Genomic DNA, 16,097 nt, shown 5'->3' on the forward strand with positions numbered 1-16,097 from the left:
TAATTTATGAAGCCATTACGAGCTAATTAGTGGCAGGATCCCTCTGCCCTGCTCGGCATGCCCGGCCCTTGGCAGTTAGGAGAGGGCACACACCGCTGGCTTCAGCTGCACCCGCACCAGCAGAGGCTGCTTTCACCAGACTGCGCTTAATTTCACTTTAAACTGTTGTTGTAAAGGTCGGTAAATACAGCACAATGATAGATCTCACTATTTGTGCCATTTAAAATGTTGTCTTTTATATAAATCTCAACATATGTTAGGTTAGCAGAGTGGAATTTACAAGATAATACAAGAATTGTTTAAGTAGCAATCTGTTTTTAATTAGTTTCATTTTCATAAGCAAACTGTGGATTAAGGACAATATTTACTATTTGTTAGCCATTGCCATTCAGTTTTTTTTTTGTAAAAGCTTCTTTAGCGCATTACTGGTCATCAATATAAATCACTACAGAGCAACATTTTTTTTTTAGATGTTTTATAGAAGTCTGATTCATGGTTTTCCGTTATAACACTGAATTTAAATCTGGTTTCCTTTGTCTTTACAGTTATTTGACCCCAGCAGAGGCTGTGTAAAATGCCAAATGTGCATCATCTGCATACAGAACAAATGTTTAACAGTAGCCTAGCAGAGCAGAGAGCGACTGTCCTCAGCAGCTTGTCTATAAGATTGGAGGGGGTGGGAATGGGGGGGGGGGGTCTCATCAAAGCCAGTGCACCCATGCATGAAAGTCAATGCCACTGCCTGTGTGTGTTTTATTTATTCATTAGTGACACGCGGCCTGAAAAGGAAGAAGAAAAAAAAAGACAAGAAAGTTCCATTCAAATAGGCATGGCATCCCTGGAGCGGCATTGTAAGGGAGAGAAACAAAGGGGGGGGGGGGATAAAGTGTGTGTGTGAGAAACAGGGTGCTGGAGGAAAAAAAGATGAGGGACGAGTGGGATGACTTCTTTTAATTTGGGGAACCCCTCGGGGGAAATCGAGCCCGTGAACACACAATTACGACAGTCATCAGTGAAGCGCGCACGAGAGGAAGTGGGGTGTCGAGCGCAAAAACAAAATATCAGGATGGAGAAGGAGGGAAATTATATTAAGTATTATTACCTAAAGTCTCAGCTGCCCCTCCCCCTCATAATCACTCTCGTACACATGCAAAGTGGACACACACACATCTCAATGTGCTTCATTTGTGGAATGAGAGATGTAACTAATACAGATAATCTATTACATATAGCAGTTTCAGGGGCGGAGGGAGGGGCAAGACCGTCATCATTGGCCAATTATCATCTTATTATGGGTGTTAAGTGGCCTCATATTAGGGTCAGTGCCCCTCATTTCAAGGGAAAAACAATTGTTAACCTCTGTAATAGCAATACATAGAAACTATTTAACACACCCCAGGGGGCTCTCTCTCTCTCTCCCACCGTACGCCACACTGTGTCAGCGCCCCGGCCTGAAGTCCAAATGATTTCCTATAAAAACATTTCCACTCTGTTGCAGGTTGTTCTTACCTTCCATTTATCAGACAGATCAGATGCATAAATGTCTAATTGACTACGAGAGACACATACTGTATCTTATGACATAATACAAATGAGTATTCAATTATTAAAACCGTTGAATTTTGACATAGATGTTAAGCTTATGGTGCGCACATCTACAGTCAACTGCACTCTTGCATCCTGCTCTACCCACTTCCACTTTTTTAGATCTTTGAGTGTAAAATCACAATAAAACGCGTTTCAAAGTAGATTTTTATTTTTACTTTTATAAACATTTACCTATTTCTATCTTCTATGCACTTTAAATCTACTATAGATTTTAATTCCTACTAATTGTATCAATTATGTAATTAGCTGCTACTGTAATTGACAAAAGGCCAGCAGAGAGAAAGGAACCTTCATCCGCTTTAACAACAAAGTTCAGCCTTTAAATCTGACGGGATCTAGAGAGACACATTGTCGATAGCAGAGGGATATTCAATTAACTTTTTGGGTTGAGAATTCAATATTGCAAAACACATGACTAAGCCAAAATTCTTATTAGACTGAATCAGGAAGTCTTTATCTGTAAAAGTTGATTCCCTTTCAAAACAGTGTGATGAAAAGAGGAAACCCTCTGAGGGGAATATCCAGCGCTGCACCGTCCACAGGAAGAGACACGAGACTTGGTTAAGTGTGTTTTCCAATAACTTTTTCTTTTGAGTCAGGTAAAACCAAATCCATTTAGTTTGTAGATAACCGTCGATCTCATATGAATGACTCTCCTAAGTGAACCTGGGGTCTATGACTTTAGGATATCACTTTTTGCAAATAACTTTCAATTTCTTTCCGGCTTCAATCAAGTTTTTCTGGAAATTCTTTTTGCAAGATATTGCATCTGGCTGAGTGGCCTTTATTGTGCTGCCTCTCAGGTGGGCTGTTATATGGGAAGGCCGGACCCTTGGGTCCTGTGTCGCCTCTGGCTTATATTGAGACAGACACCGAAGTGACGCTCTCCCCCAATAGCCTGACTCCCTCACTCAGCGAATCCTCTAAGTGAGTTACCTGTCTGGGAGGGTGGCTTAGATAGAATGAAACACTCACTTGTCACTTTTATTAACCCTCTTATACCCCCTTTTCCCCTCCCACCCCCCTACCGAACCCCACAACCTCCTTCTATCTCTCTAACCCCCTCTTCCCACCCAGCAAAACCCCATCTTTCTTTTCTTTTCTCCCCTACATTAACCCGCAGTTCTCCCCATCACACCCCCTGAAGCCAAAATCATCTCGTTTTGCATAATGCTCCGTTTAAACTGATAGTGGTGACACGGGCGGCAGGGCAGTCGGAGGGAGATGGAGAGAATGGGGAAGTGATGAAGCTTTGTCCTCTCTTTCTAACTCCCTCTCTCCCTTTGCGGCTGGCTGTGACCCCTGGTGGCAGTTATTATCCACAAGGTCGCAGCCGGTCCCTTGTCCCATGAGCAGGACATAACCCCGTCTTAATGTAGTCCCCCACTAGGCCTGCTCCTGTGAAGCCATATACTCACTGCAACACCACTCCCCTTCAGCACACATACAAACACACACACACACACACATACCGTGCACATCCATCTAGGAAGCTTTGCTCCCTTCTACCACTGCCTTGTGCTAGTGGAGTGTGGTTCCTGGAGGCAGGAGGAGATGTGATGTAAGGCGGGGAGGAGGTCTATTATGTCGTCAATGTGATACTGATTCATGACACAAGGCATTATGCATGTGTCACGAGGTAGTGTTTCATTTTTATTGAACACTTAGGGGTTATTTCAACATGGAATAGACATCCATAAAGCTAAAGTGTTGAGAAAAATAGATCTGTGTGGTGCTGAAATGGTTAGACGATTAAATAATCGTTCAATAGAAAATTGATCTACTTTAGTTGTTCAAAGCTTTCATACATTTTGTATCAGCGTAAACTGAAAACGGTTGGATTTTGGATTATTGCTTCGAGAAAACAAGCAACATGAAGATGATAACTCTGGATACTATGATGGTTAATATGTGCTATATCTAAATAAAATATTAATCAAAATTGTTATTTACAGGTTAGTTTATTGTGAACAGAATCATTATCTTAAGCCTTAAAGCTAAAGATAGAATTACAGAAATGAATTACACACCCCTAAGACTGTACTTTCCCTTAAAAGAAAACACTTTGGCAATCTACTTTAATGTCATTTACTAATAGAAATAGTTAAGTGGGATAAGGAAAGAAGAAATAAAAACATCTCAAGTTTTTTTATAACGCGTTTGTTTTCTCCTCTGAAAAACAGGAAGTTGTTGGATATGTTTTTTTGTAAAACATTTGCAAAAGTCCCTCTTTGGCGAAACTGGTGATAACATTAACTGGTGCAACCTGGAATAAGGGCTCACATGTTGTAAATGCTTTGGGATTAAAAGACATTAAGTTTTAAAACGCTGTAATTAAAGATTCAGAAGCTCCCGTTTACTTTTTGAATAGTTTTAAACACTTTAAGCAACTAAATACAGTTAATAAGATCTAAAAGAAACGTCTGATCAAAAATGATATATTATGTAAGTTTCCCTGTATGAGATTGTTTGCCAGATGTCATAAATGTTAATATAAAGAAATATAAATATTGGCATGTTTGTAGATCGGCTGCTTCCTTTTATAAGTCTGCAGACTTCCCCATAGATATTAAATGAACTCATTCTAGCTGTCATCACTGATTTATTAATCAGATATAAACAACAAAGTACTGTAAAAACCCAAAAGGGTTCACACAGAAAACAATGACAGAACCAAGCGCTGTCGACATCTCTATCCATCTTTTCTCGTGTGACACATTTTTAAATATTCCAATGGTGGGCAGAGACGAAACACAACCTCATGAATTCAAATGGGCGATGCCCGGAATGCCAATGGTTTCACTCTTTCCTGCTGCTACCAATTTATATTTTCCATATGGGTCCTTAAACGGCAAATGGAAGTCAGTCTGTGCCCTTCCATCCCTCCTTGCCTCCCCCCTGGGGACAAAGGCGGTCAAAAGTCAAGGAAATTCTGATTCCTCAGCAAAGCACACCAAGGGCACCTAAACACAAACCAAACAGCTCCCACAATGCCTCACTGTTGGCAAACTTGGGTTCCCTCCCTCAGAGATCTGCTAGTATTCTAAATGGTAATTATCACACACACACTTGCAGGCGTGCATACACACTACCTGGACTGTACAGATGAAATGCAAAAGACAAAGAGGAGAGAGGGAGGAGTTCAGGGAGAGAAAATGAGGTGCAATAAGCTGGAGGAAGTGTAGCAGAAAATAGAGAGAATGTAGGGGAAGAAAGTGGTGGGTATGTAAATGTGGAGTCAGAGAGTTCAGGAGGAGAGAGGAGGTATAATGTGCTGAGCTGACCTGGGGGCCGCGGGGCTGAGTGTCCAGGGGCCAGTGGGGGACCGTGGCCAGATCTCAGTGGTTATCATTATGTTGAAGGGGATGTGTTCCCCGTCCTTCTCTCAATCCCTCCACCCTCCTGTCTCACACTCCATTTCTCTCCCAGGGCAAAGGTGAGGCGGCCTGGGGGAATGAGGAAGGTGAAGGGCGAGTCAGGGCGCGCTCGGGGTCGGCGGCCGTCCTTAGCGGAGCAGCTTGACCTGCTCACCTATATCTTAAAGTCTGACTCCCAAAGTTTTTTTTGTCACTCATTGTCTCGTTGTGCCGCCAGACCGAGCTGGGATAGATGGAATGTCCTGTCCTGAATCTTAATAGGTCAAATGTTTCATTGAGGGAAATTTTATAGTGAAGTTTTCAAAAAAGAAACTCAGATAAGATCAATAAAGAAAAAATGAAGTCTTTAATCTGTTACTTCCTCTTATGTCTTAAGTATATTTAATGTTGCATCGTTAGAAAAGCCTGGGACTTCCATTACCAACAACTGCAATGTATAGTGGTTGTGCAAATGATAATGAAGCCTTTAAATCTCTTTACATTTCTGCAATAAAGAGAATATACAAATACAGAACAGCCTCCTCTTTGCACATATGATGCATGTAAAGGTTGCTGCAGTATCAGAACTAAAGGATCCTAGCATTTCTATAACGTTTAAAGAAAATGAAAGGAGGGGCAGAAATGAGAGAAAGGAGTTCAAGTGGGAGATGAGAAGCTAGAAGGACCCTTACACCTCAGATCTAGGAGATCACAGAGACACACACGCCTGTTTGAAACACATGGCCCTTTCCACACATTAGAAATCATCTCAGTTTACAAAAGCCTCGCTGCACCAAAGGTGTTCTTTTGACGAAGACAAGGCCGCCGGCGCAAGAAGAGCCCCCGGCCCTTTCATTGTCAAGCTCCCTCGTTTCTTTTCTTTGCCGCCAACAACATTGCCCTCTTTATCAGTGCAATTACAGCACAAACAGACTCATCATGGGCCCAACTGTCCTCTGCTATCGCCTCCATTTCAACGAGCAACCTAATTAGTCCTAAAGAGAGAAGAGCCGATGAGCGGAGGAGTGTGGAGAGGCGGAGAGAGAAAAGACCAGCTATCATGTCCATTTGTGTGGGTTTGGAACAGCGATTGTATGTGTTTGTGTGTGTCTGTGTGAGGGTGTATTTTACCCCCTTTCTGTTTTTTCCTTTCTTTTTGTTGTTGTACTCACTCTTTCTACCTCCTTTTTTTCCACAGAAAGAAAGCCTTCAAAGGAGCGATTGTGCAGAGCGGCTGAAGTGGTCTGTTGGTAAGCGGACAGCGGAGCAACACAACAAACATGGCTGGCACTAATCAGGGCCCCGGCTAATGTAAACAATGTCATTTTTTGCCCTTAATGAGCCAATTTTCCGCAGATACGAGAGGGCTAACAATTGGGGCAGCGCCTTTGATGTGATTCATCTGAAGGTTTGTTTGTGATCGCTTGGCACTTTTTGTTGGAAGCCCTGCGCCCAGCTGCTTTCATCTACCCCTGAAAAGGGAGAGCCACGGCTCACTTGGGTGCAGAGGGAGGGGGGAATAAAAATAATAATTTTCTTTTCTTTCCTTTTTTTTTTTAAAGACAACCACCCTCCTCCTCTTATTATAAACTAATCCTAATCAGCTGACCGCCCCCCTCCTTCTTGTCTCCCCCCCTTTAGCCCCACGCACACAAACACAAAAGCGAAGGCGCATCGTCCATGAGGGATAAAAAAAGCAGCAACGTGCGTGCCGGGTGTCTATAGCGATCAAATAGCGCACTCATTAAAAGGCGCCCCGGTGTGCAGGCGGTGGACACTGACAGGGCTTCATTAACATGGTGCTGACAAAAGGTGAGGCAGACCAAAGAGGCAGCCGGCAGGCCAGGTGTGTGTGCCGCGGCACCTTTCAAGATGGCACTATAGCCAGAGGCAGGCAGGCAGGCAGGCTGGCAAACATACTCCATCAAATGGCATCCTGACCAAGAACACGCTGGTTCTGGTGAGGGAGAAATAAAGAGAGGCAAAGCCAGAGAGAGGGATAAAAAGTTTCAGTGTTCACTAAATCCTCCAAACTTCCATCTGCAGTTTGTTCCGGGGTAGCTGATCTGCCATTTATGCTTACTGGTCATTTAATAAAGCAGAAAGCGTTTCCATGGAGCTGCTGAGCAGGAATCCAGGTTTATGCTGATTATCATAATAAAGTGAACTCTTCAAAGTTCAGTGCAAGGCCACACGAACGCACAAACAACAAAAACAAACAGGAAGCAGAGAGAGTGATATTGATGTAATGAAGGTAGTCAAAGGTATAGTGACCAAAGGCGATACATCGCCCCGTGTCCAGCCCGGTTCCAATCAATCACCCGAGCTGAAGTGAAGTCAACTCCAGGCTAGCCAGTCAGCCAGACCCCCTTACACACACACACACACACACACACACACACACACACACACACACACACACACACACACACACACACACACACACACACACACACACACACACACACACACACACACACACACACACACACACACACACACACACACACACACACACACACACACACACACACACACACACACACACACACACACACACACACACACACACACACACACACCTCTCTGGCCATGAGTCAGGGGCCCTCTGGGGCCAAGCACACACACACATACACTGCACCTGCTGGGCCCTGCAGTTACCAGCTGTCAACTCCACGTGTTCTGTGCCGTCTGGTGTGTGTGTGTGTGTGTGTGTGTGTGTGTGTGTGTGTGTGTGTGTGTGTGTGTGTGTGTGTGTGTGTGTGTGTGTGTGTGTTGCAGCAAAGTTACGAGCCTCAGAGAGACAGAGAGGGGAAAAGTGAAGAAGTGAAGAGGGACCTTCAAGGACATTTATCTGAATTCAACAAATGTTCAAACTAAACGTTGCATGCTCTTTGACTGACAGTTTGGGACATGTCTCAGGGTGAAGGAAAGTTCCCAAAGATCGGGGGAGAAATGTCCTTATCCTGTCTTGCTTGAACTCTTAATATAATAATGAATTAGTTGTCTATTGAATTAGTCAACCTGATCACCAGAAAACTGTCAACAATTCTAGTAATTTAATATTTGTTTAGGTAACTTACAAAACTCTTGCTGAATTTCGCTCATATTCCCCATCTTAAAAACATAGTTATTTGAATATCTTTGACTGTTTTGAGGTGCGTTTTTGCCCTTTTCAGGTATTTTAAAGACAGATTACCTCATTCATTAAAGATAATTGGAAGAAGAATCCTCCTCGCTGTCACTACATGCTGTACAACAAAAAGTGCAAAGTCGCAAGTGATAGCCCCAGAAGCAGCGACAGTATAAGAAACTACTACTCAGTGAAATGGATAGTTTGGGTGGAAAAATACAAGACGCATTACAGTGTTTACCTTGAGGGCATGACCTTAATCCAGCTCCCTCCCCACCTCTGTAAGGGACACAGAGATAGGAAACCAGGCTCAGGCAACAATGAATAACATGTCTGTTTTGGCGGGGGGGAAATCAATAATGTGTTGTGATGTGAAACTGATTCCCCACTGGATTTGGCTGTGCTCTGTGCCTGTTCTCCGTGTGGCCCGAGGTAAAGAGTGTACTTTGTTACAGTGTGTAGCAGGAAGCCTGGGAGACCTGTGCAGCGATTAAGCCGTACTGGAGCACATTAGCCCGGGCCATGTCATGGCGGGCTGAAACAGGCCCGGCATGGAAGGGAAAAGGATGAAGAGAGCGGCTACACCAGAGGGGAGGAAGAGGAAAATATGGGATCAGAAGAGAATAAAATGAGGGAAAATACAAAAAGGAGGGCAGGGAGAGAGAATGCTGTGAGGGAAGAGTAGAAAGAGTGAGAGATAGCATAAAGTAAAATATGACGTGACATAGGCATAGCATTTGTGAGGTTACATCGTCACACAAGGTGTTTATGTCCAGAGGAAGACAAGATGTACGCTCCATGGTGTCACTGACAGTAAAGAGAAAGACAGCGGAGACAGAAAGGTGGAGCCAGGATAGAGAGAGGACAGGGGTGGAGAGAGTGACAAATTCCCAGCTGATGGCTATTTACAGGCTATTTCCCCCCCATCGCAGAAGCCCAAGGCCTCCCCTCTCCATCTCTTCCTCTTTATGTATCCCTCTCCGTCCCTCGGTGGTGGATTTGTCACCTCTGCATAATGGTGCTGTAGCTGGTGGAGCTGCTGGAGGTGGGATGGAGAGAGTAGGGAAGGTAATGGAGGTGAGGATGGAGAGAAGTTGATGGCAGCAATTCCATCCTCAATCTCTTAGAGGAGGGGGGGGATCTCTGACCATCTTGCTAAACCCCCAACCCCCCTCTCTTGTTTCGGTCCCCCTTTGCCCCCACCGTCACCCACCTCTCCCCTCCATCCCTGCTTCTTGTACACCACCCCTCCTCTTTCACTTTCTCCTCCCCTCTGCCTTCCCCCCCACTTGTCTCTCCAGGAGGCAGTTGTCAATCAAGTGCGTCTCCCACAATCCCTCTGGAGCTCATTGTGCCCGCGGTCGCTGGCGGAGGCAGGCGTTGTGAGGCGGCAGCGAGCCGCAGATGGAGGGAGCGCTGTCAATCATTGTCACTAATTATTAATTTCTGTCACTCAGGGCCCCATGGCAGCCACGTAGCGGGGGCCTCTCTGTCTCTCCCTCCTTCCCTACTCCATCCTCTCCAATCATTCAGGGAGACTGTCTCCATCCCTCTGTCCCTCCCATGTTCCGTCCCTCTCTACCTCCCTTGTCCCTCGTTAAAGTCTCCCTCTCCCTCTCATTTGCCTCTGTCGTTCGGGTCGCCTGTTGTTTCCATTTCTCCTCCCTCCCTCTCTCACCCTGCCTTCCCCTTTTCCCTTCCCCGCTCTCAACACTCCCAGGATGAGTTGATTTGGTATGCCACCCCGGCCACAAAAAGTTCAACCTTTCATTATGTGGTGCACGTGCACTAAGAACTGCCCCCCTCACCCCTCCTCTCCCCTCTCATCACCAGGTCAGTCCCCTTGACTCTCTGCTCCTTTTTTAATTGTATTCTGCCCTCCATCCCTCTCATTCCCCCCATCTGACCCTCCTCTCCCCCCTCCCAAAACACCACCTCCAACTCCTCCTCTAATTCCACAGGATCCTCAAAAAGCTTTTAAAAAAGACCTGCTTGTCTTGCTTTCTTTTTTTTTTTTAAAGCTCAGCCCTCGCCGGGTCTTCGTCGAGGTTCTGATTTGATTCGGTGAACTTGGTGTTTTCAATTTGCACAGCGGCGCATCGGCCTGTGATGTCACTGTGATGGCGGCTAATGAGGGAGGCCTGACCCGCGTGTTTCTGCCAGAGAGAGCGGGGCCGGTCCACTCTGCTAAGGGTTCTGATCCCATCCCCTCATTACCAAAGGTGGTGGGCTGGGAGGCAAAGAAGAGAGGGAGTAAGAGAAAGAGAGAGCCAGGGTGAGGGAGTTGGTGATTAGGAGTTAGGGCGCACAGACACACACACACACACACACACACACACACAGTCCTCCACATATATTCATGAATACACACTGCACACACAAGCTCACATCTAAATATTCCCATGTCATCGGCTCACACACTGAATCACAGTGCCATACACACACCTCCACTACCTCATTATACTACGCACACACACACACACACTCAGGTGCATAGTAAAAAAAAACACACACATATTTCACCACACTGCACATTTACACAGTCATCTTATAATATGCCCACACAAGCATTTTTGGTCACACACAAGCATGCGTAAACACACACATACACACTCATTCACACACATGTAGTAGGACAGTGGCATTATATAACAAATACACTCATGTTTCAGCTGAATTCTTTTGTCACCATGTTTTTAAATATCCAACTGCAAAGTTTCTGACTGATTTTAAATGATTAGCTAGATCATTTCTAGGTCATTTTTTCTAATTTTCAATAAAAATCTAAATGTTTATTCAGCTTTTTTATGTTTATATTTATAGTATGTGAAGACCTGTTCTGAACCTATCAACCATGTTTTCTTTAGAATATGATGTGTTGGCCAGGGTATCGCCTGAGCCCCAGTATATTTATATATATATTTTTTTATTAACAAATATTGTGCTTCCTGTGATTTGATAATTGCAGTACGCCATAATCACGATTTCTTTAAAATGTCGATGAATTGTTCAGCTCATGCAGTCGCAGTTACACTCACATAAACACACAAATGAATTCATCCATCCTCACAATCATCTGAAAATGTACACACACACACACACACACACAGTAGTCAAGTGAACCCACTTTTTTTTTAGAAAACAAACAGCAACTGTGTACATGGTCTCCTCCAGGATTACTATTCCCGACAGACCTTTGCTGCTCTAATGAGGGGCCGAGGAGGAGGCCAGCTGGACTCCACTGATCCTTCACCTCCCTCCATCACTCCATCTACACCTCTGTTTCTTCCTTCGTCTTTCCACCCACGCATACAATCTCTCTTCCCCCCACAACCCCGTGCATGCCCCACAGTCCTGCTCTGCATACAGCCATTAGCACCCCTCTACCCCTAACCTTCTGTCTCTATGCAGCACCCACCGCCCTCCCCGTCTGCCTCCTTTCCACCGTGTCCTCTATTTCCTGTCGCTCTCCTTTCCTCGGCACCTGTCACTTTTCCCTGTCTTCCCATCTCTGTTGTTTTTTTTTCCCTTTCTCTTCTTGCGTCTCCTCTTTCTCATCTCCTCTTACCTGTCACTGTCTTTCTCATCCAATCTGATTGTCTCTTTACTACCTTCATCTATCCATCCCTCTCTCTCTGTCACCAACCTGCTTTCTCTCCATTCCTCAGTGTGTGTGTGTGTGTGTGTGTGTGTGTGTGTGTGTGTGTGTGTGTGTGTGTGTGTGTGTGTTTGTCAGCATTCAGCACCTCAGTGGAGACAGGGTTTATTGGGGTAATGCATTTATCACTGCTGCAAGCCAGGGCTTCACCTCTTTCTTTGAGCCAGTGAGTAATGAAAATGGGATCAGTTCTGACAACACTCGTCGACACACACACACACGCACACAAAACACTACCAAAAAAAAACGCATATTCGTGCTTGCTGCAACAAAATGCTCAGATATAAACACACAGACTGATATACAACAACACCTACGAAACCAAACCCCAAACTAAACAGACGAGCACACATTCACACTCTTTCACATGACTTGGCCATTTCTAATGAGCTGGCCTTCTGTTGCATCTATTGCATAATATAACTGATTCTTTGTCTTTGATACATTGAAGGGAGAGCAGTTGCTTTGTAGTGAATTGATTACTCGGAGCAGCTAATTAACAGGGTGGCTTTAATTACACGAGATGAGAGGCACAGCAGAGGAGACCATCCGCTAAACTGTGAGGAAGAGGAGCGGTAATAAAAACCTAAATCTCAATAAATAGGAGCTAAAGGGTAAAGCCTGAGTTACACTATACTTGCATTTACTAGGAAGTGTTTCATATTGTTTACTTTACTATGTCTTTGGGGGGGGGGGGGGGGGAGTTGAAAATTGGAGCTGTAATGGACAATTTTTTAACCGGGTTGGAAATACGCTTAACATTTCGACATACATAATCATCATTAAGTTTGGACTAATGAATGGGAGTTGTAAAAAGACGTAAGAAAAACACTTGCTCTGACTATAGGCAAGTTTATTTATATAGCACCTTTCAGCACACGGCAATTCAAAGTTAACAAAATAAAATACTAAACATTTAGAAACAAATGCAGCAGGAACACATCATAAAAATGGCATTTAAAAACAGACATTAAAAAGCAAAGATAATAAGATAAACACAACAGGTATAAAATACATGAATAAAAACCACACTGCAGTGTGACATATGAACAGCTCAATCAAAAGCAGCCGTAAAAACATACGTTTTCTACTTCTCCATGTTTAGTTTTGACTCCGGGGACAGAGAGCAGACCCGTCCCAGAAGACCTGAGACTCCTGGATGGTTGATAATTTAGCAGGAGATCGTTAATATATTTTGGGCCTAAAAAACCAGCCCGCAGTATTTTTAACTCTTCTGGAGTACATCACTTTAATGCCATCAGCACTCAGCTATGCCTTAAATGAACACTTTTTGCAACAGGAATCACTTTTAACAATATATTACTCCTACATATTGTTCCTATAAGATTTTCGAGTTGGGAATAAAATGATTCCCTCTTGTTGGACTGCTTGTAATACAAATTAGGCCTTATGAGCCAAATCTAAATGCTTTTGAGCTACAATATGAATGACCTTTTCTTCTGTCCGTGAATTACAGTTGACTAAACTGTTAAATTCAAGCAGGATTGAAAGGCAACATGTCCAACTATTTCAGCCATGGTTTTCCAGGGAGAAAGCAGGTAGAGATCAAGTGTTAATGGCCAGGGGTGCCTGTCTAATCCCATTTGGTCTGGCAGTGTCGGGAAGGTGGGGGAGGTCTCCGCCAGTTTAAAACAATACCATCACCACAGGTATTCCAGCCAGGCTCTGATTGGCCTTGACAGAACAAAACATCGCCGCAGCAAACGACTCAAGCACCTCCCACTCCATCAAACTCAAGAGGGCAAGGTCGGATCAGCAGCGACATAAAGTTTAATCCTAGAAAACAAACTTCTCTTCAAAATGCACCCTTAAACGCAGTGTATCGAGGCTGAGGGGAGCGTTGCTAATACACCAAGCGGTGCGTGGAGAGCCCAAGTCAAAGGACTGCTGACTAATGTGCCGAAATGGTTGGAAATACCCTGTGGTATTGCAGATGGCAGAGGAATTTGTTATTCATATGGCCCTCAAGGTGCTTCCATAACGCTTGCGTGAAAGTGTGTGTCCGCACGTGCATGTGTTGGATGTCTATGTGTGTATACTTTTGTGTGTGCAGGTGTGTGTATCTTGTGGTTCATCCACAGTGCTGAGGATGCCATTAATGCTTGCTGCTGATCGCCCTCCCACATTTAAATAACAATAGTGCAGTCAGAGAAAGCATCGGTGTGAATCCAACCCGCAAAACACCCAGGAGCTGCAGGCCCCGCTCCCGCTGTGTGTGTGTGTGTGTGCGTGCGTTTGTGTATATGCAAGTTACGTGCCCAACATCCACATACATGTGAGTCTGAGAAAAGATAGTAAGAGAGGACAGCAGGGAGAGAGAGCGAGGAGGTCACAGCAGAGTCTAAAATACACATAGTTACTGTGTTGTGCAGATAGGTTGCATTATGGGAAACTGCAGGGCCATGGAGCTGCCACATTAGCATTCACAGGTGGCCCCGGTCCCTCAGGATGAGCTACCTGGACCAGAGATGGACAGAGGACTGACTGTAGGATTATTTTTGGCCTAGAAAAGAGACATTTCAAACTTTCCCTTTTTTTTTAATTGGCTTCATTAAATAAATTGAAAGGCACAAAAATACTATTTTCTCCCCAAAATTATCATGTATATGAAGGGTTTTGTAAACACAGGAAACCTTACTAAATATAGGTAAAAGACTAGTTTCTTTAAGGTGTATTTTTTTTCCTCTGGTATTACGTTCAACTTTGCAGAGCAGGATTAGAAATAGCAGATAAATAGCAAGTCAGTGTAGCAGGAGTTACTTCCTTTTAATTAAAACGCATAGCAGTCTCTCTTTTGCACATGCAAAACAGAGCTGGAGTTTAATGACTTTTTTGTTTCTGTCTAATTTCATTATTATATTCACTTTAAACATATTATAGCATTGTGGCGTAAAAAAAGGGGAATGTTGTTAAAGACAAAAGGCAGCTGTAACTGGGTTACTAAAGGGCTAATGTGAGTCAAAAATCTCTCAGGAATTCTGTCATTACAAAGTCATTTGGAAGACACATTATGAGCATCACCAAGCACACAAAGATGCATGCAGTGAGCTCACACAAATGAGACGAATGATCCCCTTTACTTGACTGGCCCAAAGGTATTTCAGTATTAACACACACACACACACACACACACACACACACACACACACTTCAAATAAGCAACACAAGAGCAATAATTCATACATCCATGATCTAAATTCACTCAACCTGAGCAGACCAGCATGGGCTAATAACTAGTAAAGCCCCACAGTAAAAAGAAATATACACGAAAAACACACCTACTAGACGTCTCAGCTGCCACATAAAATAAACAACCCGTCTCCAAACTGTAAAGCAAAAAACTCACATTCAAACACAGGGAGAAAAAAAGCCTTCATACAGGAAGGCTTAAGCAGAGCCCAAGCAAACTGGTGATACTAACATTCAATAAAATAACAACAAATTCAATACCCCAATCTATAAAAACACATACCTATGATTCAAAGGCACATTCATTAGCATCAAAATAGCATTTACAAAAGCCCTTTTTCCCAGCAGACAGTTAGACTTGTCAGATAACCACAGGTGTTATAAATGACATTAATGGCTTCATTGTATTCAGGTGTGGCCTACCACCAGAAAGTCATGACAGTGAGCCAGTACGCACAAAAATGTGACATATAACTATATAACATACACTTGTACTGACAAAACAATAACCGACGTCATGGACACCTCATACGCAAACTGCACCGGTATTTGCATTGAAAGTGACGGATAAAACAACAGCGATGATGACATAGGCATTTACTAAACACGTGTAAAGCCATTTAAGGGTACTTACCACAGCTGTATCATGTCGCCTCTTTACAGGCGAATTCGGCCCATCTCTTCTTCAAGTGACAGTGGTGTTGTATGTCCACCGGGCTGATGGAAAGATAGGAAATTATCACACCAAGAAATGTAACTTGTTGTGCAGGTATTAGCTAGCTCAGGGTTCTGCACTGTGCTCTCTTTTAGCTAACTGTCAAAAACAAACAGCTAATAAAGTTGCAAACTTCAAACTCACACGTTGGTAATGTAATGTGTTTCCCAGCAACGGTTTTAACATCCATTTCCGCCGTGATAAAAAGTAGAACACAACGTCTGTGGCGTGCATGTGACGTCCGTTAAACTACAGAAAGTGAAGGTGACAGCAACCTGTGTCCAAGATGGCGCAGATTTGTCGTCTTTGCTTGTGATGAAGCTGGGCTTTTTCATATTCCTTCTTCTGCTTTTCTGAAATGGTTATACAGTACACTGTCCTTCAGGTGATTCCTTGTCCATACTCCAAGCCACATAT

General features: G+C 43.8%; 1 long non-coding RNA gene across 1 annotated transcript in view; it reads right to left on the minus strand.

Moving 5' to 3' along the window:
- The window catches only part of LOC134862427 (uncharacterized), a 35,541-nt gene extending 19,654 nt beyond the window's left edge, over window positions 1-15,887 (minus strand). The window contains exons 1-2 of the long non-coding RNA XR_010165509.1: window positions 15,825-15,887; window positions 15,600-15,682 (exon numbers count right to left, since the gene is read on the minus strand). This is a non-coding gene — a long non-coding RNA (uncharacterized LOC134862427). The remainder of the gene's footprint in view (window positions 1-15,599; window positions 15,683-15,824) is intronic.
- Window positions 15,888-16,097: the final 210 nt, after the last annotated feature.

This window comes from Eleginops maclovinus, chromosome 3, assembly GCF_036324505.1.
Source record: "Eleginops maclovinus isolate JMC-PN-2008 ecotype Puerto Natales chromosome 3, JC_Emac_rtc_rv5, whole genome shotgun sequence".
NCBI classification, from domain to species: domain Eukaryota; kingdom Metazoa; phylum Chordata; class Actinopteri; order Perciformes; family Eleginopidae; genus Eleginops; species Eleginops maclovinus.